The 22,364-nt window shown below is 42.1% G+C and overlaps 1 long non-coding RNA gene across 1 annotated transcript; it reads left to right on the top strand.

Annotated features, from left to right (window-relative positions):
• Positions 1–20,149: 20,149 nt before the first annotated feature.
• LOC147642601 (uncharacterized) lies at positions 20,150–22,233 on the top strand. The gene is made up of 2 exons (XR_015273438.1): positions 20,150–20,603; positions 21,799–22,233. It is a non-coding gene; the product is annotated as an uncharacterized LOC147642601 (long non-coding RNA).
• The last annotated feature ends 131 nt before the right edge of the window (positions 22,234–22,364 follow it).

Raw genomic sequence — 22,364 nt, 5'->3', positions numbered from 1 at the left:
TTTTCCCCCGGAGTGATGACCACTCCGAGTGGCTTTTCCTGTGTGTCCATCCAAATGGGGTAGAGGGTTGCCCCAGCAACTTTCCCGAAAAGAGATTGGGTTACATATTCACAAGCTCGGAGAGCGAAGTGCCTAATTGCACCTCAGGCATATCTAGCCATAATACCATACTCTTGTTACCATATTTACCTTAAAGTTTAAAACAAAGTTGGAATTTTGTGTTTATTAAATTGATTAAAAGTTGTTTAGTAATAAGAAATACAGAGAAACGAAAATTTTTCAAATGTTAAATAAAGTTAAATTACTCAATAGTAGTTAAAAAAAATTTAACTATTAGCTATTTAAGCTTTATTCAATTATTTTAATTCACACCAATCGGTGGGGCGACCCTCGCCCTGCGGTTACATATTACTGACGGAAGGCGTCAGTTAGACAAGCGTTTGAAAACTATTAAACAGCGTCCAAAGTTCACGGGGACCGGGCGGAAAATGGAAACCGGATGGCGGAAAAGCGGATGGCGGAAAAGCGGATGGCGCATGGCGGATAGCGGAAGGCGCGTACTGTTGCCTGTCAGAGTTGACTGCTTTGGGTCGCTATCCCCTGTCGTTGGTGGCGCCTCTGCCGCTGTCATGTTGGTGGCGGTCTAGGGCAAACAAACTACAGCTTTTAAGCATTTGTGTAACATTAATTAAATTTATATTCAAACAGCGCGCGACTTAATTTCTAATTTCCGCCCTGGCAGTGGGTGGTGCCACGCCTACGGGGTGTCCCAGTGGGTGGTCCCCAACGTTGGGTGTCTGCCGCCGGTTGTGGGTTAAGTGTGTGTATATATACATATATATGTGGCGGCTGGCTAGTGACTGGTGGCTGGCCGCGGGTGGTTGGCACTTTAAGCAACCTGCCCGGGCGTCATTAACTTTAATGCCTCGCTTTATTTAGCAGCAAACAAATGTCATAACAACATCCTCGACGCACCACAAACTTAAGAGGGGGTGGTGCTTGCTTGGCGCAAGGCCATCAGCATCAACATCAACACCAACACTAACAAGTGCGAAACGAGGTTGTTATGAAATTTATGCCAGGCATACTTTTGTCATAATTGCGCCTCCTTTTGACTTGTGCGCCAGCCTCTCCTGCCTCCACCCGTTTTTATTTCCCTCGTTTCATCTCGTACTTTTTTCCCCATGTTACCCTGTGTTGGAGAGTGTCGACAGTTTTTTGAAATATGGGCCAAAGTAAGTTGGGCCGCATGCAAATGTAATAACCCTGGCATTGGCTTCAGCTCTCCATTCCCTGCTTTCAGGACTCCAGGACTGCCAGGCTCCCGAAGCCAGGTTCTGGCTCCTGTCACTGGGTCGCCCGTCAACGGTGTCAGGCTCTCCTGTCGGCTTATTGCCAGCTCAGCCGCCACCCGGAGCTGTGACCTTTGCTACCAGTTAGCAGTCCGGGAACCGTCCGGCAATCCAGCGATCCAGCATCCCACCTGGTAGGACCACCGCAATCAGACCAGGGCATCCCACCCCGACAACCTGGGACTGCTTCATTTTATGCTTGTTGAGTTAATAGTTGCTTACCAACTACTGCTTTCAGTGCGTTCTTCCTCAATCACTCAAAACACTGCAGAAAAAGAGAAGCTATTATTTCAATTTTAATTAATTCTGTAAGTAAAATATTCCAGAATAAATAAGGATAAGTACAAAACTTCCCAGTCAAAATGTATAATGTTTCTCTTGTATTTGTTGTTTATAAAATGTATTCTTCTTATACACTAGTATTAAGGATTAATGATGCCTCTGGTTTATACTAATTATGTAAATTTTCTCTTAGTGCCTTTTTTGGTGTCGGTGTCTGAGCCTTGGCCCTGCGATAGTGGCAGTGACTGCAAGTGCCGTAATTTGTAATTTCGGGAAAATGAATTTTTGGCTTTTCGGGCTCTTTTCGGGCGGGTTGGTGGAAGCCGTCTGACAGGCATTCGGCAGGTCTTCCTTCTAGCTGAATTGCAGGTCAACCAGCTCGGGCTTCGTCTCCGCCTCCACCTCCTACCTCCGGCTCCAAGTGTTCAATTGTCAAACGGACTGGAGTGGAGTCGAGTTTGGGAGTGACTTGCTTGTTTATCGCTTTGCTGGCCACCCGGCGGCTGACTTTTAAATAAACCATAAAACAAGACTATTTACTTCAGTTGCGTTGTGGCCATAACTACAGAATCAAGAGGATGGGAGATGGAGCTGAGGATAGTGTCGGATGGTCCCGGATAGCTGGGAGTTTTATCTCCTTTTTATCGCTTCTTTAGCAGGGGGTTCTGGCCGGGCCGATTCCTCGGTTACTCGGTTAGTTGGTCGCCTGGCGGTGGGCTATTTTTAGTGTCAGTCGTGTTCAATTACGTAGGTTCCGTTCCTGCATTTGGCCAGTTGTTTGTTTTCCTTGGCGTGGCCAAATCACACACATAAAACGGACACTAAAACTGGGAAATTGTCGACTGTCGACATGGCCTAAAAATAGCTGAATCCTTTACTGTAACGGGGGTTCCAGGTGCTGTCAATAATTAGCATTCAGTTAATAGTTTTGCCACGGGATTTACACTCGACCCGTTGGTCTATTTTATTTCTGAAATCGTTTACATTAGGGACTCTTAAGAGTGGACCAACGATAGATAAACGCACAGTGGCACAGGACCAGAAATACATGAAAATAAAGTAATTGGTTTGGTATATCGCAAATCTCTGTATATGTATACGTAGTTTACACATGTTACCTTTTTAATTAAGGAAACCTAATATATATTTATATATTTGAATCCCTTTCGGTGTTTTACCCTTGTTAACTGCTAATGGCGACCGGCTGTTACGCCTATTCCCACTTAATTGATTTCCCCCATGACGCCTCCTTCTGGTCGCCAATCAATTGTCATTGAACTGCCGCCACCGCCGCGGTTCGATGGATTAGTTTTCACATTTCACAGCCCATTGACCATTGGGTCGTGTCAATGCACCTGCAGCTCATTATGTTAGGCAATCAATCAACATCAGTCAAAGTGTCGTTTAAATGGATCCCGCCAGATTTCCATATCGTGCATTCATTTAAGCCATCTACTCGATTGGGCCCATAAAGATAAGTGTGGGTATAGAAATGTTAAATTGTTTACGGCTCACCGGGAATGGGTGTTTAAACTATAAAATGCATTTTAATACGCTTTTCACAGTAGATTGTCATAGATAAATGAATGGCAAGCATTTGTATATCTGTTCTTTAAATTTTAATTACTATCTAAGCAAGTCTTTGATTTTTATCGGCATAAACGTGAGCTTTCACATGATGGCTTTTGAGTGGGTTTTGTGACTTCAATTGGCAATAAAAACTATGTCCAGATAATATTTATAGAGACTAGCATTTACGTTGGCCGTTTATGTGATTATTTTCTTTATATTTATTGCACATTAATAATTTAAATGTGTTTCAATATATACAGGTGGTATGTAGTAATTGCCATCATTTTTTCCCCAAAAAATATATCAGTAATGTCACATAAATTCTCTTTTAATTCAAGTAAAACTTATAATGATTTCAGGTCTTAAAGGATCTTTTCAAGGTCTTTTACATTTTCCCAACACTCCGACCCTTAGTATTTATAGGCCATTCCATCTAGAAATGTTATGCAAATGCAAACATTTTAGAAAGTCGTCTCAGAACTGGTCGGAAAATCACCTTTCTGTCCCATCGTACGGCCCGCGGTGACTGCACCTCATCGTAAAAGTTTAAGTGTTTGCCAGACATTTTCTCGTTAACTGCCGAGCACCCAAGTGATTTTGATGCTGTCCAGGTCTTTGGTCGCCTTCGAAAGCAGGGCGTGGCCCGATGCTTAAAAATTCTTGGTTAAAATCGGGAAATTAGCTAAAAAGTTTCGAGAGGCGACACTTGCTAAAATCGCTCGACCCTTGAATGTTATTGTTGTTTGAGACACAGGAAAAATATAGGTGCATATGTTAGATATACAGGTAAATTGCTTCAGTGGGAAAATAGTTCGGTTTTGCTTTATATATAATAAAAAATTAAATTAGCTAGCACCCAATTCAACGACTCCTGTGAGCTACGAACTTTATTGTTTTATAATCCTATTTCCAAGTGAATGAATCACATAGTTTTCATTATATTTTTTCTCTGTGTAGTGTTGCTTTTGTGGTTGTGATTTGAATTTGTTTCGGTTATGTATCCCTGCAATGCACTGCACTTTCCGTAATTTAATTTAAAGTCCCGGCTCTATATGTATGTATGCCGCCCAATCAAGTAATTGCCGGCGGAGTGCAGGAGGAGATTGTGGGCGTGGCTCTGGCATCCTTGGCCGGCTAATGCAGCTAAGCAGCTAAGCGGGGCGGCCTTGTGCGGCAGTAAAATGAAATAAGCCGAGTCGAATGGGAACAGGGGGATTCCCCCCGTTGGCTACGAGCTGATGCTGATGCTGATGCTGAAGCCAAAAGCAAAGGCAAAGCCAAAGCCATTTAATAAATGCCACAATTTTCTATCCGTCCTACTTGTACTTGTACTCGAGATATTGCCACACGCTGGCATTGTAATGCACATAAAATATTTTCATTTTATTTTCAATATACTTTATCCATTCCCAGCCAGGACTGCCAAGTGGGTGTGTGTGTGGGGGGTGTCTGTATGTTTTTTTACATTTTACGACTACGACAAATAAAATGTGCATGATTTTATGATCTGTTGATATTCCATTACAATTTTGTAAATATTTTGTTGCTGCTGCTGTGGACTTGGAGCTCTTAGTCGGCCCCACATCCTCGCACTTATATTGCTGTTACAATAGACTTACAAACACATTCCGAACTCGGCACATCCTTCCTCTTGTGGATCCCCTGGTCCCTGCATCCCTGAATATTGGGGGGCTTCTTCTTCGGCAGCTGAAAAAAGGAAAAAGGATGTTTGAGGCTCTGTACGGCATTTCCCACAATGGTAAAGTTCTGATAGAAGAAAAATGAGAAAATGGGCGAAGGAAACTTGGCTGGCTGGCTAGGCGTCTGATTGCTTTTACTTGCCGGCTTGCCGGCTCCTCAGTGAGGGAATATTTTTGTATTTTAAGCTTATTTTTTATCCAATATGCACAATGATGCTTATAAAATATATTGCTCATGAATATACATATAGACATATGTAGACTGCCGGAGCACGCTCCCCGGGATCCCCCCAGGGGAAAGTGTGTGTGGATGTGAGATTATTGCATATTATGGCCTCACAGTATTAAATGCAACAATTCAGAGTTCGAACAAAAGGGCAACACACTCTGACAGCCCCAAGACCAAGTCCGACTCTGACTGCCGAGTCCAGGAAGTAGCTCTTGAATTTTTAACCAGCAAAATTGCTAAACAAATTTCTGTTAAATTTTTATTTCAACGCAAACAGCCAGGCAACTTGCATAAATGATTTATTGCCGCAAACAAAATGCCGTCGTCGCTTTTCGTCTGCCACTTTAGCTTCGGCTTCATTTCCAGTCTCGTCTTTAGCTGAAGCTTCAGATGCTGGAGATGGAGATGGAGAGATGGAGATGGAGCTGGAGATGTGGCTGCCATTGCTAGTCAAGCGTCAAAATTGTGCCGTGACCAAAAACAGGCGGCCATTTGCCAGGACGAATCTGTATCCCTATGGCTGTGTGCGAGTGCACGCCTATCTGTGTGTGTCCAGGACCGAGTGCCCACGCAGGACGAGAGAGCTAACAGAACACTCGAGACCTTAGACGAGGCCCAGCCACACGCTCGTAAAATTTTATATCCAATTTTACGATTTCTGACGCAAAAAGTGAAACTAACCATTTCGACATTAGACATGAACACATCTCGCCCAGAATATACACTGAAAGATGAGTTTCTGCGCTTCAAAGATACTAAGTTTCTTTATTAATACGCAACAGAATGCACATAATAGAGTAAATTATCTGTACTCTAGATATATTAAAACGATATTTTTATATGGTAATTTGGGTAAATTTAAATTTTTCAAAATGTCATAACTAAGTCAAAAATGAATTCATTTTAATATGGAAAGCGTATCTCTGCTAGTTTTTATAGTGTTAAAAAATCTGTATACTCAGTTTTACAATTTAAGAAATTCGATTTTTTGTCAATTTTTGACAATTTTAATGAAATTTTGAAAATTTTTCAAAAATTTATTTTTTCTCCGAACATATCTATATCGATTGGGATTTTGATGCTGATCAATAATATAGATGATTTATAGGGTCGGAAATGATTCCTTCACTTTGTTTCAAGCTTCAGACTAAATAATATAATACCCTTGCAAGGATATAAAGAAGCGAATTAAAAGTAAAATAATAATAACTATGTTATATATTATTGATTCATTTATGATATTTTTCCCAGTGGCAAGTGGAGGACAAGCAACAGCCTATTCCTGAGCCACAGCGACAGCTACAGCGGCAGCTTTGGGGACCGAACCGCTGGTGGTTTGTGGCACTGCCAGTGGCTGTGGCAGCAGTAGCAACACCAGCTGGAGCGGGAAAAACCCGGCAAGAGCGGAAAATGCGGGAGCGGAAAGCTGCGGCAGATGGGCCTGGGCAATGGCGTCAACGAGCGAACGAGAAACGTCAAGGATGCTGTGCATATTTTTTCGTCAAGCGCTCGCTTTCGTTTCGCCTGCCACTCTGGCCATTTCCACTATTTTGTCCTTTTTTCTGCCAGCTCCTTTCGGCTCTCGGCTCTCGGCTTTTGCCTTTTCTGTTTTTGGTTATTCGATTTTGGCGATGACAGCCAGAGCGACATTAAATGCCCCGCTTCAGTTGTTTGTGCTTTGTGGTCTAGGCCTGAGGAATAAAAATGGAGATGAAGTGGAGCGGAGTGAAGTGGAGGCGTAGGTGTAGTAGGAGGAGCAGCAGGCCATATGGCCATCTGCCGGCCATCGGCCCCTCACCTCGCATTCCGCCTATATTGATGGTCATGGCGCTTCCCAACATCACCCGGCCCAGCCGCCCATCTCCTCCGAATTTTCCTCTTTCTCCTCTGAATATGCGCTGTTGGTCGACAGTTTTACGGCCCAGCGAGGGCAGCTCTTTCAGTTGATCAAAAGAAAACAAGAGGCGTAATTAACGCAAACCTGACAGTTCACGGGAAAAGAAATGAACGCGAAAATAAAAAACAATTTCCCTGGAAGAAGCAGGTGGAGTAAATTAAAATTGTTTCGGTATGCAACGGAAAGAGCTAATATTTTTTCAACAAACAAAACAAGCCTTCAAAATAAGAAACAAAGCTTTACATTTGAATTTATTTCGAGCAGAGAAGTCTATTAACATTTCATTACATTAAATGTGTGTAAGTTATTAATAAATGGATGTATTTACCTAATTATCAAAGGCTTACAAATTATACTTAAGTAAGAAGAAAGAAATTGTAAAAGAATAAAGATAGCCAATATGTAATTCATATATTACTTTTTTTACTGTATAATTAATTATGTATAAATTCATATAAAATGCATAAAAGGCTAGTATAAAAAATAGTAAATAGTTAAACGATTGTGGGTTTTAAAATATATGCGCTTTATGTTTGTACCTTGAGAATAATTTCTGTTTTCCGCTGTGCAATTTTCTTTGTACTAATGTCACACAAGTTAAGTAGGATTATTTACTTATTTATTCATTTTATTTATTTGATAAAAAGTAATAAAACCTTAACCCCAACGTAAAGGCAACCCTCGCCGGGTGAACTATGTCCCATGCCTGACCGATTTTTCGGTATTGACAATCCCTGCGGCTGTGTTGACTCAAACGGAGTCCAAGTCATCGCCAGTGACGCCCTCTGCGCCCTCATCTACTAGCAAGGACACAAGCAGAAGCAGGAGCAGGAGCAGGAGCAGGAGCTGGGCACTGGCACTGACACTGGCTCTCTGGCACTGGTGGATTGCGGACGAGGGTCCTCTGGCGAACGTAGTTCGTACATGTATTTGGCAAATCAATGGCTGACCGGGTGTCATTAAATGCCTGATCGTTTAATGCCCCCTCAGCACAACCGTCCGTCCATTCATCCCCAGCACCCTCCTCTGAGGCCTGCACCAGCTGCTCCTTTAGTCCAACACCTCTCCACTCCTGCGCTGAAGGATGTCTCGGGTGGCGTTTCCTTTCCGACCCGTCGGTCGTTGCTGTTTATCGTTTCGCACTTCCGCTGGTCAACTTCCTGCAGCGATTGGCCCCGGCGACTGGGGGCCAAAATCAATTGGAAATTAATTTCATGCTTTGATTACCGGCCATGACGCACGTTTTATGACCTTGAATACGACACTTTTGTGTCGTCGCTCTGCTCCGGAGTCCGGACCGATGTCCCGGAGTCCTTTCGCTGCCACTGCTGCTCCCCGCCCCTCTGTGTCCGTTTCCCCCTGCCCCACTTGCTCACTAAATTAGCCAGGCAATGGCATGAATTGAAACGAGTCCTGCTGCTAGCTCCGATTTTGTGATTTCTGGCGATAGCTCACTAACTGCTGATGGCCGGCATAGTCTGGTATTGCCTTCAATTTATCAAAGCCACGGCTCATTCGTCGATGCCTGTCAGGTAGGTAGGTAGGTTAGGTGGGCTGGCAGGATGTAGGATGTAGGATGTGGTGGCTAGGATGGGCAAGGGCACTGGACTAGCGCGATGGTGATGTGAATGTCGAGGTGGTGGGGAACGTGAAACGTGGCCAACTGGGACGTGGGCGACTCGTTAATTGAAATGTTTATATGACTTTTTATGGCCTGCCAAAAAGGCCCATTACGTTAACGGGATTTCAATGGAGCGCCAACTTCGAGCACTGATTAAACTAATTCGCACCAATAATTCTCCGTCGAGGGAAAGTGCGAAAAAATTCCCCCGTTGCCAACTTCAAGGAACTCTGTGAACTATATATATATATATATGTATATAGTGAGAGAAAGGGGAGACCTATAGAGGTATGTAAAAATATTGCATTAAATTTACTTTGTCCAAGTTTCCCCCGTAGGGAAACGGCGCTGCGTCTTTCACCTTTTTGCATCCTTTGTGTCAGCAAAAGTTTTTCTGCACGTTTGTGCAAATCCATTCAATATGGCTGCCGTTGCCGCTGCCACCGCCAATGCACTGCGAAAAAATACCACTCCAAACAGTTCGATATACAGTGAATATTCTAGGTTATAAGATGAGAGCAGATTTAAATAGAAAACATAGCTGGGAAGCCAATAAATTGTCTTTATTTAATGCTTAAACTAGGTTTCCTAAGCTCACTTTTGTTCAGTGCTCTCCTTGCTTACTCTGCGTTGCAGGATCCGTGGAGAATGGCATCGGGAGAGGGTCGGCGGATGCAGGAGCCAGCTCCTGCAGGAACAGCACCTCCTGCGGACAATCTTAGGCTGCCGGCTGCCGCTTGTCGCATGCCAGCTCACTCGTTTATTCAATGCTTTTCTTCGATTCTGCAGCAAAGTTGGATTTCGCCCTTTGTCGGTCTACCAGGAGGATGAGGAGTAGTGGCTGGGGGGTTCAGGGGAAAGCGAACGCATTTGAGGATAACCAAAAGGTGCTTTTATATGCTTAATGGAAAATCTAATTTATGACCTATGGCTTTCTGTTCGTTGCGTTTTCCCAGCTGCCCTTCTTGTCCTCGTCCTCGCCGTCTTCGTCCTTCGACCATGTCGTCGTCCATCGATTCCGCAGACATTTCTGCTTTAGATTTGTATTTGTCCTTTTTGCAGCAAGGAGCAGCTCTCAAGGAGTCCAAATGGAATGAGAGCAGCAGCAGACCAGCAGCGCCAGTCTATTCTAAAACAAATGAAGATTAATGCGAATCGAATGTGCTGCCTTTGTAAGTAGGAAAAGGAGTGCAGGACTTCTCTGCTCCTGCTCCTGCTTCTGATCCTGCTCCTCTGCCGCTGCTGCTGCTGCTCCATTCCCGGCCACACACCATTCAAAAATTAAACATTCCGAATGCATTTATAATTTAAATGAATAACCCAGCCATTTCTTACCTCTCTGGTTCCATTCTTCTTCCAAAGCACTGAGCAAAAAGAATGGATTTTTAACTTGCAAGGAAGTGGTTTTTAAATTTTTTGCTAGGACTTTTAAAATCGAAATTCCGAACTATATTTAAGACTAGAGCTTAATAAGGACAAGGCGTATTTGCTGTGGAGTTGTTCCTATGAAACATGATTGAATTTATATTAACTTACGATTTAATTTATAATTTTATGATTCGATATTGTTTTCTTTTGAGAGACAGCCGTAATATTCTTTATCTTTACTCTTCAAATCTACAAGTATTTAAATTTTCAATTGAATAAAAGTGTTTTAGGTAATGTTTCCTACTGTAAAAACTATCTTTTTTCGTATCAGCCCTGCCTGAATTTCTTTTGACTTGATTCGAGGACCAAATGAACGGAAGTTTTAGCGCATAAATTTGAATGAAATGCTGGGGCTTGGCTCTCCACACAGCTCCTCCAGGGCTGCGATGTGTGGATGGCCAGATGATGAGTGATGGGTGCAGTGCGCCCCGCTTAACCCACCATCCTTTAGAACCCTATTCAATAGTTTTCCCTCCCGCCAGCCATTGCCAGGCCACACCCATTTTCCCCACAATCTGTGCCCGCCCATCCAAACACGCAATAAATTGCCCAAAAATTATGTTTTACACAACTTGCCGCAAATTGCGCAATTCGAGGGAAGTTCGGCAAAAAGGGAGGAGGAGTAGAGGTTGTGCCGGGGCACTTTTCCGGGGGTAGTTGCAACTGCTGCATTGCAATTGACGGCGATTATCGCAGCGAAAATAGTTTTGTTTGCTCTGCCGTTGCTCGTTGCTCTGTTGCGCAGTGTTTGTTCAAAGGTTTCTCGCTGGGTCTATTGGCATTTTAAACGTTATCGGAAACTAACCGAAAACTCCCCAAAAACTCGACTATATCGAACGCGGTACTACTACGTCCACGTCCATACAAACATATGTGTGCTCCGAAAAATTTATAAGCCCCAAAAAAAGTTGTTGCAGTTGTTGCCCTTTTTGCTCGCAGGTCCTGCCCCCTGATACTGCTCCTCCGATTCCATTTCCAATTCCTGGGCAGTTCAATTTGGAGCAAAGCGGAGCAATTAAGTGTAAAAATGCGAAACACATACGCGCAAAGTGCACACAAGACCGCCACCGCCGCCGTTGAAGCGCACTTTTCCGGCACGCCCCCTCGCTCCAACCAGATGGCTGCCTCCCTCCATTTCCCCCCCCCCCCCTGGAAAAACCACGCATGGGAGGGGGAGTGGCCATGGTCGTGTCACCTTCTAAACGAAATGAGCAGCAAATTGGCAGTAAATTTGTTTGCTATTTTTCTTCTGCAGCTCCAACCATTTGCTGTTTTGCTCGCTTTCAGTTCTGTGCTCTGCTCTGTTTTTCCCCAGCTTTTCTTTTTAGCCTTTTCAAAATGTGCAACAGTTTTTTGTTGCTGTTTGTTTTTCTTTTTAGTTTTGTTACGGTAGCAAAACTAGTTTTGCCAAATAGCCCAAAGGGGCAAAGGAGTAAAAAGCACCCAACAACAACGCCCTCGGTGTACTCGCCCCGCGCCACTTAAACTTGTTCTCTCTCTGCAAATTTAATTTTTTCGCCGTTTTTATTATTATTTTTTTTGCTGTTGTTGTTGTTGTTGTTGTTGTTGTTGTACTTTGACCAACTGAGCTTCGGATTACAGGCCATAAATGCAGACCGTTGTTGCTGCTCCTGCTGCTGCAGCAGCGACTGCAATAACTCGAAATCAAAACGCAGCGTGCAGTCGGCACTCGCCAGTCGGGGGCACTCTGTCACGGCAGTCGGCAGCCAACGCCCTCCGACCCACCCACAGATATGTCCACACAAAATCCCCATTTCTATACCTCAATCCTCATACTGCTCATACCCCAATCCCCGATACCCATCCCCATCCCCGTACCCTCTATATATGTCCAGTTTTGGCCGGCTGGACATCATTTACGGCTGCCGCTGACACGCGCTGGCAACTCGCCCCGCTGGGCAAACGGTCGATGACGACGGACGACGATGGCAGCCGCCGGACGTGGCTCGGCGGACACCGGACACTGGCCCGGGGGGAGGCAGTGCAGCGCAGAGTGGGGGAGGGGTTAGCACTCCACCCGATGCCTAAGGCCGACACTTGAAAAATTTAAGGCAATAAAAAGGCTTAGCTTTAAATTGTTTTACAGGAATTCGTGCAAAACTATCATATTGTTAAACGAAAAGCAAAGACCAAGTTTGTGTACCCTTATATAGTTTGCAATTGGGTCTTTGGAATGAACTAGGAATCAATCTTATCTGAGATAAGTATTGAATAATTTCATATCGGAAAGGTGTTTCATGTTCCTTTTTTGTAGGTTAACAAATAAGATATATCATTTAATATTTCTTAGTTAATAATCAATCACTTTATGGCCTGGATATAACCCCAAGAAGACCTAAAATATGTGTCACTAAGTGACATAAAATATATATTGTATATGCAAATTTTTTTGGTATATCCATGTTTTTGAAAATATCATAACTAAGCCAAAAATGCATTAATTTAAATTTGGAAACCTTTCCTGTGCTAGTTTTTATAATGCTAACAATTCTGTATACTAAGTTTGAAATTTTAAGAAATTCGATTTTTTGTCAATTTTTGACAATTTTAATGATGTAACCCCTTACAAAAAATTCAAATTTTGCAAAAATTTTCAAAAATTTATTTTTTAACCGGATATGTCTACATGGGTTCAGCTTTCGATGCTGAACAAGAATATATATGATTTATAGGGTCGGAAATGACTCCTTCATTGAAAATTTTCGACCCAAATTATAACATTTGGACTTTGGTATAGATTTGTTTCATTGAAAAAGAAGTTCATATTTTTCACTTTTTAATAATATTTAGAATTACTTACAAGCTCAAAATATATCAATATATTACTCCCAAATGCAAAAATCCATTACCTTTTATCTGCTTCTTAATTTGTTTAAAAATTCCTCGCTATCTCAGAGGCTTTTAGTCCTTGAAATTCTTTGAGTGCAGGGCCTGGAGGCCTGCATTGGCAACAAATGCCCTAAGTGGCCGGCCGACGCACATAGAGACAACAGGACAGAGAGGACATGCCTTCGCATTCAGCAGGAGACGTGGACAGAGGATAGAGGACGAGGGCCAGGTCCAGGCCCAGGTCCCAGGTTCAGGTTCGGAGCCAGATTCAGCGCCAAGGCAATGGCCGACAGCAACCGCTGGCAGTAATCGACGTCGAGTTGGGGCAATTGATTAGAAGAACTAGCTGAAAAATGTGCCCATGCAGAAACATAGAGACAGGAACCAGTCTGCTGCCACCGCCTCCCTGTCCCTGTTCCTGTTCCTGTCCCTGTCCCTGTTCAATCCGATCCGTTCCGTTCCCACATTGAGCCGCCTTCTGGGGGGACCCGATGTTTGGAACGAAAATGGATGGACCTAGACCCTGGCGCTGGACCCGCAAATTGGCGAGAAATATTGGCGCACAAATCGATTGGCCAATGAATATGTAGTGGCCAAACAGGCCGTCCTCCGTTCGTCCGGCAATAAGTATGTGTGTCCGATGGTAACCCGAGGTGTTGTGCAGAAAATTGCAAAATATATTGCTCTCGGAGCTTGGACGGCATGAGAAATATGATATTAAATATTATGAAAGGCGCAAAATGCACTGCACGTTGCCAATCTTGTTAGCAGCCAATCAGGGATGTAACAAAATAATTGTCCATGATTTGGCCATCATTATTCACACTTTGTTAAACGAGGTGCTTCAATTAATTCTGCAAACTGATAGTTTAATGAATGAGGCGGCTTTGACTTGGCTCTATTCGATAAGGCCATAATTCTTATATAATTATTGGGCCACATTCTATTTAAGACTTTAAAATAGGCAGCGTTAAGCACATTTAAATATAAGTTATATTTATAATAATAAATCAAAAATTTAAATACTTTATCTTGGCAATTATTGAGAGATACTATAATGAAGAGTTACATAGAATAAGTAATAATAAATACAATGAAATTTTCCATTTTATTTAGGATATTTTATTATTACCAAAAAAGAAAGTATACTTCTATGAGATATTGGGGTCTCTACCAGTATGCATTCAGTCAAAAGATCAAAAAGACATATACTTTTTTGGGTCGAAAATTACATCTTCATTGCTTTGTCAACTTCTGATTAAAATTGTAGCCCCCTAAAAGGTATAACTCGTAACAAAATAATAAATAATTAAATAGTAAATCATATGCTATATTTATTTAAATTTATATAGCACATATATAATAAGTAAAATTGATTTATTTACTTTTATAGAAGCCCGTTAAGTTCCAAAAGGTTGCCAGATAATTATCAGAGACACCAGATGGCGTCTCAGCCTGGCGCCCTCTATACATTTATACATTCTACATATATCTGTAGGATTTTAGGAGTAGATACTTTGTATATTTTACAGATACATTTATAACAATTCGTCTTGAACATTAAATTTAAAAGAATTACTCATTAATTAACACATTTATAGTTCCAGAAACTGCAACACCTTCTGGACACCTGTTCCCCTTTTTAAAAAATAAGGCTTCTCAGGCATCTCTTGTACTAACTTCACTTTAATAAACTATTTTTGCCTCATTGCACAAACTTTTTCTGCAATCTCCCTCTGAGTTTGTTCAACAAGTGGTCTTACTCACATCATTGGTCCAGCTTAACACAATTAGCATGGAGTATTTGTACTTTGTACCGGCATTCCTTTTCCTAATCAGTTGTGCGTCATGTTCTGGTCTGGTCTCCCATTCCCTGGATTCCCTGGGAGCCACTGCATCAGCAGCAATTCGTTCGTTAACGAGCTTTTGATACACTTTCCCCCATACTGACCCCTGACTTGATTTCACTTTGATATGGGTGCCAGAAACTGCTGACTAAAGGCCAAGGCAAGGGTCTCAGCGACGGCTTCTCGGCTCCAATAAAGGCGTAAATTAATTAACAATATCGTATTTCCGAGCGCCGCAAGTGAGCTCTTGGCGAACCGCTCATAACAAGTCAAAATCCGGTACCCACACCCAGGGAACGCCCACCATCCACAAGCTACAATGCCAGATATCCAGTTGCCCCCATATGCCAGTTCGGTTTCCTTATGTTTATTTGCATAAGTAGCTCAGCTACTCGCTGCTGAAGGAGAGGGAAACAGAAGAAGGAGCTGGAGCAGGAGCAGGAGCTGGAGCAGGAGTGGAGTGCTGAGTATGCGTGTACAAATTACGGCCAAAAAGAATGGCCTGACAGACATCCTGGCGATGTATGCGAGGACGCAAGGGCGAAAGGACAGACGAAAGGGCAAAGGGCCGATTCAACTAGTTGAATGATGTCCTTAATAATGAAGGAGCAAACCAGAACCTTAAATAAACATGACCGCCACTGCCGCTGCTGCTCCAACTGCCTCCAATCGCTCCTGCCTTTCGCCCATCTCGCATTACGAACGGGAAGGACTCTAAGCGGAAATATTTGTTTTCAGACAGTTTTATCTTTCGGGTCAAATCATATGTCATCTTTTGCGTATTTATTTTGCTGGCAATAAATTTTGCAACAGCAACAGCCTCGAGGGGGAGTGAGGAGAGACAGAGAGCGGTGAATCCGACCCCGGACAGACAGACAGAGAGACATCCAACCATCCGGGCAGGTGGATGCGTATATGGAGATATATGGTATCTGTGCGTAGGGGTTGTCCGTGCCACATTATTAAGAAAGTTTCCAAGCCCACTCTCGTCTCGCCTTGTCGGCAATGAAAATTGCGGTTTATGTTAATCACGGGACAGCCGAAAAAAGCGAGCACCGAAAAATTGACAAATTGCTACGAATGTGTCGGTATATATATCTATTCCTACACAAATATGTATATATATATATATATATGACTTGGGTTGGGAGTCGACATTCTCGAGGATTGATTTATGTGTGGGCGTGTGTGAGATGGCGGACGGCCTCCAATGGGTGTCCTTTTTGTGGGGCCTTCTTCTGTCCCGGTTGCAGACAATTAGGCAGACGGTTTGTCAATCCATCCAAACCGCTTTCCCTTTCTCCGGCATCCTTTCTCCATTCTATCGCCATTCTCCTTTCTCGCGGAGCGGCCCTCATTCGAATTATAGCACGTAGCAACGTGTTACAACCTAATTAAAATTAAAAAGGACTTCGGGTCCTTGACACGACCGCCCAGCGGGTGGTGGCTGGGGCTACAGAAGAGCCAGCGATACGTCACACAAAGTCAAATTTCGTGGCAGCCCCGAAGCCAAATGCCACTCAGACATGGACGTACTATTCCACACTCACCGAAAAAGTTGAAGACTTGGTGTTCTATGATATGGATTAAAGAGGTCCTTACATAAGGACTTTGAAATACTATACTGCCCGCTTAAAAACCGTCTTTGGATATTCTTTATAGACACTTGACTGAAGAATAATCCTCTACTACTTCTACTTAAGGTAAATACTATTTATTATCTTTAAAATGAACTTAATTTTAAGTGAAATAATTAGTTTAATCTTCAATAATTTCTATTAATTTGTCGTCCATTCGATACCATTTGTTTTCTTCAAGTGCACCCACCGTATTATGGTATACCTATGACCAGATGAGGGCATCTCTAATGTGCACACAAAACGTGCTAATGCTAATGGCAGGGCGAGGGTTTCGCTATGATGGGTGTGGGTTTCGGAGGTCAGGGGTGTTTTCATACCCGCACACGCCTCGTCCTCCGTTGCCGTTGTCTTGATGTCAAATGTAAGTGGCACTGCAGCCAAGGCTGCTGGCGGTTTGACGACTGACTTCCAGCGGTGTGCCTCCTATGCGCCTGCATCTATGGATGCATACATCTGCATCAGCATCTGCATCCGCCTCAGCATCACAAATCGTGCACTTGGAAAAATGTTCCAAAGTATCCCTTAATAGGTTAAGTAACCAGTATATAGAAGATCCTTTTTTGAGAAAAAGAATTGGTCTTGTAAATCAGTTTTGACTTCAAAAGATTCATGTTCTTATAGCCCCTTAAAAAACTTCCCAAATCGTATCAGAAGCTTCTTAAAACCTTTCTATTCTTAATCAACATAGTTTCCCACTCTTGAAAACCATACTTTTTCTCAGATATTAAATATATATCATAATAAGAATGAGCAGCTTTAGCCACACACAGTGCCTTCGAGTGTAGCCAGGCGATGCCAAGGAGCTACATATCCGGATCTCCCGGCGGCAGGGCATAACTGTAGCGGTAGAATAGATTGTGTGTACAAATTGAGAGGATATATATTTTTTCTCATTTCTGCAAACTGAATCGCTGTTTGTCGGATGCTCACTGATATTGTAGTTAGGATGGCAGGCGGCACCGAAGGAGGAGCAGGGCCAGGAGCAGGACTCCCTTCGCCACTCCCACGATTACAATCAATATAAATCACATTTACCCAGAGCGAAAATGCTTTCTACTTCAGTGGAGAAGCCAAAAATTCATACGCAACAGGGGAATTTGCTACTTTTTTACGATATGCGTGTATATGTGTGTAAATGTTTATATATTGTACAACAGCAGATACACTAGGAGGGAGAGAGGGGGCTGTTACTGCAGATGGCGCCTCCCACACACACTCACGCCCATGTGAAACTCCGAAACTCTCTCCCTAGCTCCTACTACTATATTTCCACTTTCGACTTACCACGTCTATTTTTTTCCATTTGGCCAGGATAAAAAAAAGGCGAATACAAAACCCGAAAAGCAACCAGGCAGGCCAGCGGCAGGCAGGCAAATATGCAACAAATTCTCATTCAAAACACGCACGCAAATTTCTCCAATTCGCTGGGAGAAAGTGGCAAGGGGGGAAAAGTACTATGATGGGGGGTGGATACTGGGGGGGGGGGGCGATACTGCGAAACCGTTGCAAAGTGTAATAGAATGAGGATCGAAAACGTACAACAAAGGATGGCATAATAATAAAAAATTTAAGATGTGTAAAAAACATAAAAAGAAAATTCATTTGCGCCAAATTTGTGGATTTCACCTTAATCTTTTCATGGCTCTAGCCGCTCTCCACTCTCCCCGTGCCAACAAAGTGTGCGAAAATCGATGTACCTATTGAGTGGGTTGCCATTCTTCCCGCAACAGTTACTGCCGGGAAACCGGGAAAGGGTTACACCCTCGTCCCTTTCTTTACAATTTTTTTTATTGGTTTGTGGCCGCCAGGAACAAGGCTAGGGTTTTACTACTGCCAGATCCCATCGTATCCCCAGATCCCAGCGGTGGTGGCCATAAGAGCTATTTAAGTTGACTTGTCCTGCTCTCGACTTTTACAATCGCTTATTGGGAATTACGTGCTCCCCCGCCACATGCCATGTGTAGTCCGTGGCCTATTAGATGATGTAGGCCCCGTAATAAGGAAGCTGCACACATACTCACTGGCATTATTTGGATGTATGAAAAGAATCTTAAATTCACACTAGAAATTGGACGACGACATATAGCTCGTATACCTACTTTAGCTTCGGCTTCAATTGAATTAATTGAAATTCCTCTCTCAACTAAGTGAGCACACACACAGAAGACGGAATCTGTGTGTGTACTCATGAGAACTTGTAAACACAATCTGCAATCACAAGTTTAGTTTCTTCATTCATTCGAGTCTTAATTTTTAGGCCAGACCCACAGTGTGGGGCAAGTAAATAGTTTCAAGAACAAATATGAGGGGGGAAATTTAAATAAAATGCTTAGTTGTTTACTTGCTATAATTTCTCTTAATTTAAAAGCTTATGGCATTGCATCAAGTTATTTCTTCAAGTTCAATGTAACTTATATGTTATCAATTAGATGCTCAACTAGAGCATACATTCATCATTTATGATTATTGAATCAATATTGTAATTTAATATTGTGGTAGGGGCAAGAGTTAAAGTGCTCATTAACCGAAGCAATATATCACTTTCCCTTGAATCCATTTAATGAGAAATTGTTTGTAATTACTAATATTTCAAGCGAAGAGTTTTATTTAATTTATTAAGCCTAGCAACTGCTTTGAGAATTTCATTCTCTTATTACCATTTTATTTACCGCTTAACGAGGGTCCTTCATGCATCAAAATCGTAGCATACTTTTTGGCAACTTATCTACTTATTTCCTTGTATTTCCCTTTCTTTGGATTGCTTAAGCTAAACTATAAATAATGATCATTACTCTTTAAGTATATTTTAAATAACCTTTTCCTTATTTTACTACTACTCATTTGAATTCTTTGTAAATTATTTAACTAACAACATATAGAGGGATGTTTTGGATGACCGCATTACAACTGTAAGTGAATACACTTAATTGAGCGTCGTTAAAATGTAATGAAATATGTGTGAAGTGCTTCTGAGATTAAATAAACCATGGCTTTTCATCCCCCTAGAGACTGAGTGTGAGAATGTCGGTAATTTATTTGCCACCTCTGGAGGGCACTAGGGAGCAGGGAGCAGGGAGCAGGGACCAGGCACCGGGCACAGGGCACCCACATGCCCACACTCGTTCATCATCGTCTTAAGCGCTAAAAGTGCATAATGCCAGAAATCTGGAGTGGACAAAAATTGAATCTGCCCCGGCATATGGATATAATCCCACCGAGCGTATTAGTGGGGGAGCAGAGCCAAAGACAGAGGACCGGGCTACCTAATCTATTATGCGCCTGGACAATCTGTTTGTGTGAAAAGCCGTCGGCGATGTGTGATTTAAGATCCGAATCTGAATCCAAGTCCGAGATGGAAAAACAGAGAGTGAGCTAAAATAATCTCGCTTTGAATGGGGAGGCGGTAATTTCGATGAGAGTTTGCTTCTTCTATTTCAATTCCCCTCCCCTGTCCGAGCCTACTCCCGACCTCAACTCGACTATATATGCGGGATAGTTCAGATGGGCAGCGCGGGCCGGCTTAGTCGCTAATCAACTGCAGCGAGCAGCGAGAGGGGTGGAAAATGTGGAAAGTGGGCGGGGAAATGCGGCCGTTTGTGTGTTGCGGAATTGATGCTCACCAACACTCGGCCACGCACATATGGGGGCGATCTCACACACACAGCGGGAGTAATGAATTGATGGTTATTTTCAAAAATCCAACGACTGTCCGCGCGATCACTGCACAAATCAGTTGTGGAATCGCCCTCGAGCGGCAATGTTCTCCGCGTTCTCGGAGCTCGGAGCTCGGAGCTCGGAGCTCGGTTCTCGGATCTCCCGGAATCTCTGTGATCTCAATTCCAAAAAAAAAATCGGTGCTTCACACACATTTTGTCTCAAGCCTCTGAAAATCGTACATTAGTTATTAATAATAAACTCTATATATATTTAAATATATATATAGTTTTTTTGCACAAAATTATATATGTTTGGTCAGTTCTCCGAGTGGGGTTAAGACCCTTCTCAGGCGCGATAATCGCAATCAACGAAGTATAATTCCCGTCGTCGTCGTCGTCGAGCAGCAACAGCAATATCTGCGGCAGCAACAGAAGCACAAGCGATGATTCTGACCGGCATGTCGGTGACTCTCTCTATCTTTCACTCTCTCTCTCTTAGTAGCTGCCTCTCTTTCTCAGGAATGCATGAGTATGTATGCGATAATGCAAAAAAAAAAAATTTACTAAATGTAAGTTATTTCAATTAAATATAATAATACTAATAAAAGTCGAGGGCACAAAGGTAAAACTTAGCAGAAATTATGTAAACAATTTAGAGATACAAGACTAGAAAAAGATAGATCAATATACAAGATTAAAGCTTGTAATTGAATTAAAGGATAGAATTGGAAATCGATCAAGACTAAGTTTCGTATTCTTTGAATGTATATGATATTTATAAATGCTTTTATATGACAGTTTTTACGTCAATTCAAAGTATAAAAATCTCATAACTCGGCCAAAAAATCGTTAATTTCAATTCGGAAAGCGTTCCTATGTTAGTTTTTTATAGGTTAATAAATCTGCATACTCAATTACAAGTTTTAAAAAATTAAATTTTATTACAAATTTTAACAATTTTAATGATGTAACCCCTTATAAAATTTGCAAATTTTGAAAAATTTTCAAAAATGTATTTTTCCTCCGGACACAGCTAGATCGATTCAGCTATCGATGCTGATCAAAAATATATATAATTTATAGGGTCGGAAATGTCTCCTTCACATTGTTTAAGCTTCTGAATGAAAATGGTATTTCCCAGCATGGGTATAAAAAAGATACAATATTTAGTCAAATTAAACAGTTAAAAAACATTTAAAAGCAATGAGAAATGAAGAAAAACTTTTATAAACTACTTTAGGTTCATAAAATACCTACTCTTTACTAATTAAGTACCGAATACAAACAAAATGATTTTGTTTTTAAATATAGAAGTACATATCAGCAGTTTATTTATTAGACTCTACTTAAAAGATAAATTAAATACCCATTAATAATAATATATACAAATCACTGCCTAGAGTTATCTGAGGCATTCATTAAGCCAAATCAAAATTAGTTATAGCTACAATAGACGTAGTTAATAAAAATCAGGAAATGCAACAGATTTTTAGCAACGACATTTGTCACTCCCGCTAAACTGGACTCACTTAACTAAGTGTTATTGTGCTCTGATTAATCTATGTATATTCTAATTTAGCTGATGAATGCATTCAGCCAGCTATTTATTGTACTTTGTTTGTGCATCTTGCGATGACAAATTGCTGAATGCGAGAGCTTATAGCTGCCGTAGCATTTCTGCTTTCTGCTTTTTTTGACAAGTACTTGACGCTTCTGCCCCGCAGCAATCATAATCGAGCGATGCGGCAACAATAAGACTGTGTAGCAGCCACATTGTGTGTAGTTTTATTCGTTTAAATTCAATTGACTTTGAATGCTCCAGCAATGAAGGCACACAAACACAGCAACAACAGCAGCAGCAACAGCAGCAACAGCAGCAACAACAGCAGCAGCAACAACAGCAGCAACAGCAACAGCTACAGTAGCAACACCAACAAAACGGCAGCATCATCAGCGATGTTGTCGTCTGTCATGGAGCAATTTTGAACGCTGTCGGCGAATACGGGCAACGGGCATCGGGCAACGGAAAACGAATGAGGGTCAATTAAGCCAATTTAAATTTAATAAACTTATGTATTATGTGCAAGAGGTTACTAGCCGTACACGACTTGCAATGATACACATCTACATATGGGCCGGGCTCCGGGCAGCAAACGGAATATTTATATAGATATATTTTTTGGAAGGGGGGGATGGATAGCATTTTAAGGAGACAGCAGCTGCCACAGAAGGTTAAGTATCGCTATCGCATACACATATACTCAGATATTAATAACTCACAAACTAAATG

Source organism: Drosophila serrata, unplaced genomic scaffold (assembly GCF_035046125.1).
Source record: "Drosophila serrata isolate PLE 108 unplaced genomic scaffold, ASM3504612v1 contig_382, whole genome shotgun sequence".
In the NCBI taxonomy this organism is placed as follows: domain Eukaryota; kingdom Metazoa; phylum Arthropoda; class Insecta; order Diptera; family Drosophilidae; genus Drosophila; species Drosophila serrata.
Note: the sequence above shows the minus strand (reverse complement) of the source record. Positions and strands in the feature narration are given on the sequence as shown.